The sequence below is a fragment of the Protopterus annectens genome, chromosome 1.part1 (genome assembly GCF_019279795.1).
Source record: "Protopterus annectens isolate FY-2018-M chromosome 1.part1, PAN1.0, whole genome shotgun sequence".
Classification (NCBI taxonomy): domain Eukaryota; kingdom Metazoa; phylum Chordata; order Ceratodontiformes; family Protopteridae; genus Protopterus; species Protopterus annectens.
This window is the reverse complement of record NC_056726.1, coordinates 694,368,805-694,381,304: the sequence shown is the minus strand read 5'-3', so window position 1 is coordinate 694,381,304 and position 12,500 is coordinate 694,368,805.

Sequence of the window (12,500 nt, the reverse complement as noted above, 5' to 3'; positions counted from 1 at the left end):
TAACTGTTATACAGACCTGTTACTTGTGTTCAGCTGTACCCGGGATATGACAACATCAATGTGTTACAGGAAAGGACAGTAGACCAACATCCTCCTGACACACAAGACACCTAGAACACAAACAGAATACATTATGGAGACCACATTCAGTCAGTGTTATTAATAGCAATAATGCATCATGGCTGGACAGCTACACACCCTGATGTGTAAGCATTAAACATTCCAGCTGACAACACTTTAAATAACATTACATTGCTAAACTTTAGTATATTCACCCTGTGCATCAGAACCATATTAGCATGTCCCTGCATTGATGGTATGGATGACAAGGATATGGCACAGGTATCATCATATGCACAGGGTGTGGTGTGGGTTTGCCAGAGGCCTAGGCTGAGCCATTTGGTTGACATCATGTGTGTGGGTTAAGGGGTTGTTTATTAAATGGTATGTGTAGATGTGGTGTGTGTAGGTATGGAGGTGCCCTACCTGTGTTGGTGATGTGTGTGTGTGTGTATGTATGCACACAGTTCTGCCATGTAGCTGCCCTATACAGGGGTATGTTGGACAGCTGTAGACAGTACATGGCAGGGGGTACAGTTCACTGTGTCCAGCCATGGACACGGGAACTGTGCCTGCCAGGGTTTGCATGGGCACCATCAGGCAGAAGTCAAGATATGGTACTCTCCCCTGATAATGAAAATTATCTACTGGATCCACGTCCCTGTTGGGACCGGCCAGGACCATATGCACATGGCTTGCTGCACTGTGGTGTGGACAGCACCCCCCCTGCAGTGCTGGTACTGATACTGCCACTATGTGAGTGGGAGTGAGATGTTGCAGGTCCACGTAGACCTCCACCTGTTGGTGTTGCTGACCTATGTACATGTGGCTGATGCCCTACTCCCACCACATGCTCTACCACAGACACCACACTGTCAGGGATTCCCACCATCTCACCCAACCATCTATCCATGACATCTGCAAAATAATGGTGGGCATCTGCATGATCACTGATGTAATAATGTAAAACAGGAAGAGTAGCCCTCTGGAGCCTCAGACTATCTCTGGTGTAATGTTCCATACATGCTCTGCCTCCATGATGGCCCAAAACATGTGTCTGGTGACACTTACTTTGGGACTTCTGCCAGGAGCATGATGGCCAGCAGCCCTCCTACGAGCACCCCTGTCCATCTGCCTGTGTGGGACCTCGCAGGTCATCTGGCTATGGCTTCTGTGTACAGACACACTTGCCATAGTCACCACACTTCCCTGTCCCAAGCCGTCACCCGCCAACAGTCCCTCATCTATGGCCACTGGTGATGGGGTATGTGTGGGCATTGTGGCTGTGTGTGGGGATGGGGTGGATAAAAGTGGAATGCCAACCAGTGGCACAAATTCAGCCCCTGACAACCCTGCCTGTACCTCACTATGCCTATCATCATTGTCAGAGTCTGTATGGACACTAACATCAGTTTGCCTGCAGGAGGGACCCTGACCCACCTCGTCAACTGTGAGGGGCAGACAAGAAATTTAAATTAAGACCTGCATGTTATGGTTTACTTCTACACACACACACACACACACACACACACACACACACACACACACACAAACACACACATACTTACAGGTGAGGTGGCACAAAGATATTACACAGACCTCTCATTACCCAACAGTTGACATGCATGACATATGGCACTCATCAGCATACACTGCAGCCATTCATAATCCTTGTTACCAACATTATACATATCTGTGATGCATGAGTTGTGTTAGTATTTTATTTTATTTTATTTCACATTTGTTTACCAGGTTATTCCGACTGGACACAAGGTCACCATTTTCAGCGGCGGCCTGGGGAGAAAAGCTCCAGATTCATAGTAAAACATTATATAAACATAGCTATTTTGTACAAAGGGCATAGAATATATAAAATGAGTAAAATCAGAGTTTTACGAATGATGCAGCATACAGTGGTTATAATATTGATAAACAATTAAACAAGATATTATACAACAAATATACAATTGCTTGAACATAAATTCAAAAATAAGTTTCCATAGACAAACAGAGTCAAAAACTAGAAATCATAACTATAAAGGTGGCCTAAACACCTGGTTCACAGTACTCTGCATTAAGTGAAACTACAGAGTATACCTGTGATCTAGGGATGATGAAAGTCAGGAAAGGGGAAATTAGTCTGGTTCTGTACAGGAACATATCCAAGTTTTGAATAGGAGATCTTTTAGTAGGGTTTGAAAGTATGTTTACTATTTAGACATCTAATGTTAGGGAGTAGGGAGTTCCAGGCCTTAGCAACAGCATGGAAATAAAGAGATTGACATGAGCTGTGTAAGCAATTGGTAACAGTCAGTAGGGTGGTATTGGAAGATCTTAGTTGACGTGCAGTATTATGGAAGGTGAGCAGACCAGACAGGGCAGGTATTTTATTTGGTTGGTATAGCAGTTGATGGGTCAGGAGAAGTTGATTGTATTTTAGTAGGTTAGGGAGTTCTAACCATCATAGTTGTCTTAGGGAGAGGCAATGGTGAGAATGAAACTTAGCATTGTTTGCAAATTTTGAGATTTTATTGTAGCAGGTAGATAGTTTTACAAGGTCAGATTTATTTAGGTTAGTTAGAACTGAGGAAGTGTATAATAAGGTGGAGAGTAGATGGGTACGAGAGATAGTGATTTGAGATTCCTGTGTTAGGAAGTTCTTGTAGCAGTAGAGTGAACCTATTTTTTTATGAACTTTGGCAATTGTTAGTGTTATATGTTTACTGAATTTTAGGTTTTGGTCAATAGTTACACCTAGTAGCTTGGCTTGAGTTACTGGTGTGATAAGGGTATTGTTAGAGAATGTTATTGAGAATGACGAGGTAGGGGTGAAAGTTTTGGATGGGTGGAAGATCATGAGTTGGGTCTTAGATGGGTTTAGTAAGAGTTGGGAGGAATTTAGCCATTTTTCTATAGTAGTGAAGGCTTCCTGGGTTCCATCTTGGAGTAGCTGTAGAGAGGGGAATGAGCAAATGAGGATGGTGTCATCAGCATACTGTACTATATTAGTTTGTTGGGTAGTTGAGGGGAGGTTATTGGTAAAGATGGAAAATAGTAAGGGGCCAAGAATGGATCCTTGTGGAACACCTTGTCCCACTGCGAGGAGAGGGGAGAGAGAGTTATGCCATTTAACAGCTTGTATCCGGAAGGACAGATAATTTTTAAACCACAGTAGAGAGGAGTTATCCAGATTAAGCTCAGAGAGAGTTGATAGTAATTTGCAGTGGGATACCGTGTCAAATGTCGTTGACAGGTCTAGAATGACAACAGATACTAAGTTACCGAGATTTCTTTGTTGGTTGACGTGGTCAGTAAAGGTTATAAGGGAAGAGGTGGTACTATGGTTTGGCCGAAATCCATGTTGGGAATTTGCTAGCAGGTTATATTTAAGAAGATGATTCAGTAGTTGGGTGTGTACACATTTTTGTAAGATTTTTGATAGGGGCGATAGTATAGCTATGGGGTGATAATTGCTAAGTTCTGTCGAGGAACCACCTTTGTGTAGGGGGACAATGTAAGAACTTTTCCAGAGAGAGGGGACAATGTGTTGAGCTATGGATCTATTGGTGAGTATGGAAATAGGGTAGGCTATGGCAGAGGGGGCAATCCTGAGGTAATCAGCAGAGAGTTTAGCAGCAGTCAGAGTGGTGGGTTTCAGTTTGGCAAGGTGTTTACGAATTAGGTCAGTTGGAACTGGTTTAAGAGAGATTTGGCATTGGTCTTATGGTGACAGTTTTGTATTTTGGGGTATTTGTAGTAGTAGTGGGGAAATTGTTGAATAACTTTTGGATGGAGGAGGTGAAATTGTCATTAAACTGGGTTGCAATATCATTGTTATCACGTTCAATGTTAGGGTTTGCGGAGGTGATTTTGTCTGGTTGGAGAATTTTATTGATTGGGGACCAGACGTTTTGTGGATTGTTGTAGTGAGTGTTTTGTAGATGGATATAATAACTTTTTGTCATTACATATTTGTTTTTTTTGCTTTGTTTCTGAGCTCTACAAAGTACTGTTGATTTGTACTTGTTTTGTTGGTATGCCAGTCTGTCCAAGCTATGTCTTGTTGTTTGAGTAGGGATCTTGTTTCCTTTGGGATCCAGGGGGCTGGGTTGGTTTTAGTACAAATTATATGCTGTGGGGGCATAACATTAAGGATACCTAAGACAGTAGTATTAAAGTACTCCATGGCTTTATCTAATGGTAGAGTCTTAAGGGGTGACCATTTTTTTTAAAGTGTTGATACATTGGTCTGATAGGAAATTTTTGGAACTATGGATGGAAAGTAGGATGGGGGGTTTATGGCTTTTGTGTGCTGTCTTAGTACGAATTTGGGTAGGTGATCACTGAGGGTGTCAGGTAATGTACCAGATATATTGGCAGATGAAGGCTTGTTGGTTAGAATCCAGTAGGGATATGGATTCTTTTTTGTGGATTTGTCCATACAGGTGGGAGTTTGGATAGGTTGTATAAAGTTAAATATGTTTAAGTGGTACTTCGGGGAGGGATTCTGTGATAGAGGCCCAATCAATGTTGAAGTCCCCTAGGACAAGTGTCTCCTGAAGGAGGGCGGTGAAAGTCCAATGTAAAATGGACTCTAGAGTGGCAATATTGTCATCTGGTGGTAAGTAGACACCTATAATGTTGAGTTGTTTAAGCTGGTTTAATTTTATATTTGCAAACAGGGTTTCTGCATAGCCAAAAGCGAGGATATCTTTATGTATTTGTTGGAGAGAAAGGTTGTGCCTGTAAAGAAGGGCAATGCCCCCACCTCTTTTAGGTATTCGATCACATCTAAGGATGTTGTAAACAGGAGGGGCTATGGTGATATCTTTGATGTGGGGCTTCAGCCAGGTCTCGGTTAGGAATACAATGTCAGGGTTATAGAAGGCTATAGAGGCATGTAGCTTGCAAGGGATATTAGGCCCATGCAGGTTTGCAGCAGTGGGTGTGGTAGTGGAGGGGCCTGGGTTAGGGTGGATATCACCACTGAGTGCAAGTTGGTTAGTAGCAATAGTCAGTGTGTGCAGGTAACTGGCGATCATATAATGTATGACTAAGCTGGGTAGTTTTTTATAATTAGTTTCTTTGTAGGTGAGCTTGGTGAGATCAAAGGAGGTGTGGTCGAAGATGGTAGGTGAAATGTATATGCGATTATGGTGGTGAGTGTTTGAAAAGGTTAGTGTGGGGGAGTTTAGGTGATAGTAGGTGATGCGCTTCCCCTGGAACACACTGCACCCATGTACACAGTATTGCTGTGCACCTGTACAGCACACTGGTATGTACTGTGCACTATACCTCACAAGTGTACATACCATTGTTGAATGTGTATATGTGTGGCAGTTATGTTTGCTCTGTTGCTCACAGCCCCTATGTGTTTGTCTGACACATACTTGGGATGATATGAGGACTGATGTCAATAATTAATGCCTGACCTTTGCTTTGCAGATCTCATCATCAGCAGTGCATGTATGTGCAATAAAATCCAGTTACATCGACAACCTTCAAAGCTTCATGTGGATATGAGGAGTGTACACACCCCTCTTGACATGCCAGCCTCTTCTATGATATGCAATGGGGCAACAATAATGCATTTGATAACATTACACACACCTGATATGTGACATATGACCTGTGCAATCCAATGCAGTATAAAAACAAATGTGTTAGTCATGGAGATGCTGAATGAGATGCATACAATATGTGGGTTGCATAAGTGTGCACACCCTTAACACAATGGTTTGTTGAAGCACTTGTTAAGTGAACTACAGCAGTCACTATTCCAGGAAGGGGTATACTAGGATGGCCCATCTTTACTTGGCATTATTTGGTCTGTCTGCCCTACAAAGATCCCCCAACTCTGCCAGATTGCAAGTTCAGCTCATGTGCACAACCCTTGGAGGTCACACAGTGGCTTCACTGTTGCTGTAGAGTCTGGGTTATGTCTGGCACAATTCATAACCTTGACTGTGTTCAGATACAGCCATTCTTAGCTAGCTTTGGATGTATGCTTCAGTTCACTGTTGTGTTTCAAGTTGACAACCCTCCCCATCCTCAGACTTATTGCAGGTGGCTGACAACTATGGGCCACACATGAGTTTTATTTTGCAGTGTTCCAAATTCCACCCACCATGTCTACTGGCCTAGTTCGAGCTAATGAAGAACAACCCTAAAGGTATACACTGGCACCAGCAAGCTAAAGGTTGGGGATGGTAGCCCTGAGGTGGCATGAGGTGTTGCTTGGGCACCACATGTATCTCTCTGAATACTCTCTGTAAGTTTGAGCCTTGGTCTCATGACACCATTATACATTGCAACACATGCCTTTGGGAGACTTGATGTTATGCTTATGCTACCTGTACAGAGCCCTGGATGATGTTTCATGTGGGACAAATCTTCTGTCTGATTACCCTAACCCATAGGTCACACTTATGCAGAATCCAGGTGATTGTCGACACAGGTACTGAACAGGCAGTACTTACTAGACATTCCTGCAGCTCCCTCAGTGTTGCTGCATGTTGCAACATATTTTGTCATCTATTTTGGATGGGCATCTATTTATTTTCTACATCACTGTTGTCCCATATTTAATACACCTCTAGATGACTGTCTGCACTGGTATATGCAATGGTGAGGTAAGGTTATTTTTCCTACTCCTGACTGATACCTTTCGGATATGGGATCTATTTCATGCTTTATAAGATGTGTGCAAGCCATGGCTGCCTCTGTTACAGGTGACTGGGCAAATGTCATGGATATACTTCTTGGACAGCAGACCATTACTTGGTGTGACATTGAGGCCCTGTACTTGATGGCAGGTGTGTACTCAAGAAGAATGAATGCTGTCAGTACATCACAAACTGCCTCCATAATATGTTCTTTAGAGTGTGTGCACACACATGCTTCCAGTGTTTTGTAAGGTTTGTATACCCCATAGTTGTTGTCCTAACATAGGATTCCATATTACACATTCATTGCTCATGTTAGGTTCACATTACAGGTTGTAAAAGGTGTGGAATGTGTTATTGTGTTCTGCCATTGTATATATCAAGAACAGCTGCAATTGTAATAGTAATGTATACACTGTTGTATCCACTGTATAAGGGTACTGTTTCATACATGTCCCTACTGTAGGCCATTTGTCCCACCAGTTTGTTTATCTCTGTCCATACATCTTGGACTAACAGGTTGTGAGGTATACTGCAGGAATCTTACATACCCTTTAGATATGCCACCATGGTGACCACTGTGGTGCAGTGCAGTTAACACAAACAAAAATGAGCTCGTACAGCATGCATTATGTTTAGGTGTGTTAAATGTGTGCTTGGCAAATAACATGTCCTTACATGGCCGGTGTATTGGCAAACCTGAACAAAACAACTCCATACTCACCATCTACAGACTGCTGTCCCAGTTGTATACCGGAGGGACCTAAATAGTTGTGTGAGAGAAGTAATGTCAGTAGCCACACCTGTGGCATTGGTACAGGGTGGAAGCAACATTTCAGCACATCAATACTACAAACCCCAATACTAAGGATTATGCACATCTGTGCATTACTACACTCCAGCAACAGACTATCTTATCTGAAATATACATATAGATACTTTACAGATAATAATGGATAAGCAATAGTGTTCTAGTAATGTGCACTGGGGCCTTATCTGCACACTCCTTGTCCATTGTTTGGGTGGCACCCACCTCCACAATGCTGTCTTCAGCTTGATGGCTTGTCCGGTGGGTGGGTGCCCCAAGGCTGGCGAGGAGCTCCTCAGCATGTGTCAGTGGGGGCTGAATGGCTTGACCCCCATCTTTGGCTAGCCAGTCCCTTGCAATGGCACCAGTACGTGATGGGGATGGCAGATGATGCTGCACCTGCTTATAATTTTGGCTGTGCAGGATGACATCATTTACCCTGTGGATGAGCTCATTCCACAGGGTGGTCCTCTCCTGCAGATCCTGGGCTCTGCAGCTGAATAATATGTTGTAATGCTGTATGACATATTGTATGATGGTGTCATTCTCTATGTTGGTGAGTGCTGGCAGCCATGGACATTGCATATTACCTGAAAGACATAAACATGAAAAAAGGTCACAGGACCTCATATGGTTGTCCACATGCACATCAACAGTGGATATTACTTGCAAATAATCCAGACTATACCATAACACTGTAAGCTATCATGGCTTTGGCATATTGCATTACACTCCTGGCCCTGACCTGTCTAGTTCCCCTAGTTTTGGACACTTACATGCATAATCCTCTATTCCCCATTCATTTCTGTGTAGAGGGATGTGAGTGGCCATCTTCCATGTGGGTGGTGTATGGATGGTGGCAAGTCTGTGTTTGACTGTAGTGTGTGATGGAGTTGTAGGCTATATGACACAGAGAATATTTTGAGTTTTTTTTGCATCTGTCCATATAGGAAAAGTGTTTAAGGCCTAGGACCCTCTTTGTAAGGTACTTTTGTGGCCTCTCCAGTTGTTGCAGGTGTCTAGTGAGGTACATGCCACATGGGGCATTGTACTCGATGATTGGCCTAATGAAGGAAGAGTAGAAGAAGAGAATGACCTCTTTCTTCCCTTATGCAAAACCCATAGTAATGACATGTGCCATATAGAAGGACTTACTAATGACAGTGGCAATGTGGTGGTCAGAAGAGAGGTTGCTGTCAACCCATGTTCCCAGATCTCTTATAACACCTTCTGTGTTCAGTGGACTACCATCAATGTGGTAATTCAAGGGAACTAGGTTTTTACAAAGGGGCATGATGACACCTTTTTTGGCATTGAGCTTAAGGCCATGGTTCTGACATCAGTTGTTACTTTGATTCAGGCCTTTCTGTAAGATGTCAACATCACTTGGGGAGTTAATAATATCTCCCAACTTGAAATTGTCTGCAAATTTTATCAGCCAGAGTCCCTTCGTGGTGGTCTGGACTTCAGATAAGTAGATACCAAACAGGAGAGGACCTAGGACTGAACCCTGTGGGACTCCACTCATGACTGGTTAGCCGTCTGACTTGGAGTCAGCTACTTTCACACTGTGGATTCTGTCTGTGATCCAGTTTGCAACCCACCTAGTGATATTGGGGTTGATTCCTAGCTTAGTGTGTTTTTCTATGATTCCGGAGTGGAGAATGGTATCAAAGGCCTTGGCCAAATCAAGCTAGGCTGTATGAATCACCTTGCCTTCATGCACAGCTCTGGTGACTGACTCAAAGAAGTCAACCAAGTTGAGCAGGCATGATCTATCCTTCACAAAACTGAACTGTGTAGGATCCAGAGATTGGAGATTCCCTATATCATTGTTTATTAGGTCCATGATGATGCATTCCATAGCTTTGCATATCAGAGTTGTCAGGCTAATGCAGTGATAATTCCCAGGGTCTGTAGTCATTCCTCCTTTGTGGAGAGGGATGACTGTTGCAGTGCTCCATTCAGTAAGGACAAAGCCTGAGGTGAGGCTGTGATTGAACAGGCCACCCAGGTGAGGTGCCAGTTCACTCTGTAGTTCATGTAGAACACAGCCCGGGATATTGTCAGGTCCCATAGAAGCTGTATTCTTGGCTTTGGACAGAGCTGTTTTAACCTGTGCAGCAGGTGACTGTCAATCTACTGGTATTGTGATTTGTACTTTGGGGGGGGGATAGTGTCAGCACTGACTCTGTCAGCCAGTATATTGGCAATATATGTTGACTCGGTATAGGAGGTACAATTGTGCAGCAGCACAGAGCAAATCTGGGTATTGCCATGGAGATTCTTTACATAAGTATAGAAGGCCTTGTGGTTGTGTTTACTATCTGCTACAATTCTGTTTTCATAGCTAGCTTTTGAAGATTTGCTGAGGGATATCAACCATTTGTTGAGGCCGATAAGGGAATTTTTCCAGTCTTGGGACTTCACCTTATTCCGCATCAGTTTCGTATATATATATATATATATATATATATATATATATATATACACATTTTCCCTAGTGTTTAATGACTGTGCCTCATGATATGTTTGAATAAACATCAGACATATTTACAGCTGAGATGGTTTAGTAGTAACTTGATGTGGCTGTGGTGTGCAGGGTCCTTGGCTCAAAACTTGTGAGGGCTCATTTTTTTGTTGCTGGGCAAAACAAGGGCTGTTGGATATGGTGTGATGAAGGCACTTTTAAGCAGCTGTAAGTGGGTTTGGGCGGGTTTGCGTGGCGGTCATCAATGCTAACTTCCGGTTAACTATGCCTACATACAGTTAGTCTTAAAAAGTGCTTAATCTGTGTAGGCATCACTTGGCACGGGGCAAACAGGCTTAGTCCGATTTACTACTTCTTACTTCTGCTTACCCCCATGCTAATTTATTTAAAAGAAAAGAAAAAAGGGTGATAGGAACGTGGTGAAAAAGGTGGGACAATGAGTGTAAAGCAATATGAAAGATAGCTAGGGATGTACAGGATGGATGTAGGGAAGGTCCATAGCTGTCCATTTCTTCTACAGCAACAGCTGTGCATATACACTGAATTTGGAGGTACATTTGGACACTCAAACCCCTGAGAGAGGGGTGAGGACAACAATAATGTGTTGAGAAGCCAGTTAGACAAGATTACATGTATCCAGTGCAAAATGGACGACTGTGTATGGGGCAAAATGTTTTTTTAGGAACAGATTGCCCTTTTTTTTTAAGGTGAAAGTGGAATGTTGGGAAAGGATAGTAGGTAGATTTGGGGAGGTAAGTTGGGTAGGAAGACAGACAAGACAGAGAAGACAGCATACAGGGGCAGTATATGACACATGTGTGGGGTAATCACCTTGGACGGGGAGGGGTGTTTGGTAATTGGAAGCCCACGAGCCCAAAAATTGATACAGTGGGATTGAGGTCCCCACCCATGGGCAGTCACCACTGCACCTTAATGGCCTCAAAGGTGGCTGTGCTGGGGGCTGAGCAGGAGGGGCAGGCTGACCCTCTAATTGTGAACACAGCCCTCAAGTTGGCATAGCAGATCTCCCAATTTCTTGCAGAGCTCACTACACACCAGACCCTGGACCTGGATTTGGGTGACAGAATCCTGTCCGTGCCCACACACGGGGGGGCAAGCCCCATCCCCTGAGGTGGTGCCACCGGAAGGTGGTGCAGTACCAGCAGATGTGGAGGTCCTGGGTTGGGCCCAGATGTGCTGGGGCCCAGTGCCATGGCCAGATGAGTTGGGACAGGCAGATCCGCTGGGACTGGCCTTTCCTGACATACTATGGTGTTGCAGTTTTAGAACATATGTTGGTTAGTAATGGTAAATGCATTCCAGGATTAGTTGTAACAGCATGCATGAGGATTCCCATTAACCCAAAATAACAGATTTGGAACATTTGCATAGCAAACAGAACACATGCATATATGGAACCACAGTGGGCATTACACCAGTATGCAGGTTACATTGACAGCAACAGGCCACCAATGATAGTATCTGAAAAGGGAACATTAACTGGAATAAATTTCAAAGCTTGTAGAACAACAGGACACATGTCCTAACAGTAGGTTTGGTGGAAAACATACCCATTCATTTATGTGCTTAGATTATTGATGAAGATAAGGTGGGGGAGAGAGAGAGACATCAGTTAACAAATGTAGATTCTTGCAGTGGTCACAGCTTTAATGATCATTGCTCTACTCATTACCCTACAGGTATTATTACAACTATGGCCTTGAGTTGGGCAGTGGTATGTTTGTACACAGTATAATTACAGCCTTCTTATAGCTATTTTATACTTTCTCTTACCTGGAAGTCCTGTGGAGGGAATGTTTGTTAATACCACATGACTGTTTCTACACATTTTTCCAAAATCCCAGTTGAAATTATGCATAAAGCTTGCTACCACTCCTAGGATTTGAACCGTGACTGTTTCTGCTAAAAATATAACAAGTGTGTGTTTCATCAGAAGGAGCTATTGGGAAACTGCTGTGTCTTTCTTGAATGATTTCTTTCTCATTCTCTCTTTGTTGTACGATCTAACCTTGTAATTATAACATTCTTATACATACATTCCTATACATACCTTTTCACATAGCACAGTATGGAAAACAGTGGTTAATACAACATTACTACTCAGATATCAGATCTTGGTGTGTGACATTTGTGATATCAGTTAATCCTGTGTGTTATAGAGACACTAACTTTGTCAGATGGAACTTGATTGTTTAATGCTTTCAGAGCTATAGTTGCTATGCATAACCTGTACACATTTCAAATCATACCATACCAGAGTAAACACAACTAGTCCAGGGTTTTGACTTTTAATGACAGGCACTTACATTTTTATTAATATATGACCTATATGAGATTATTACTGTAATATTGTCTGCTTTATTCAGTACAATCCATACTCATTTGTAATAATTCCAGGTGACATTCTACTCCTTTATATTTATTTGGTATGAGTACTACAAGCTAGATTGTTACT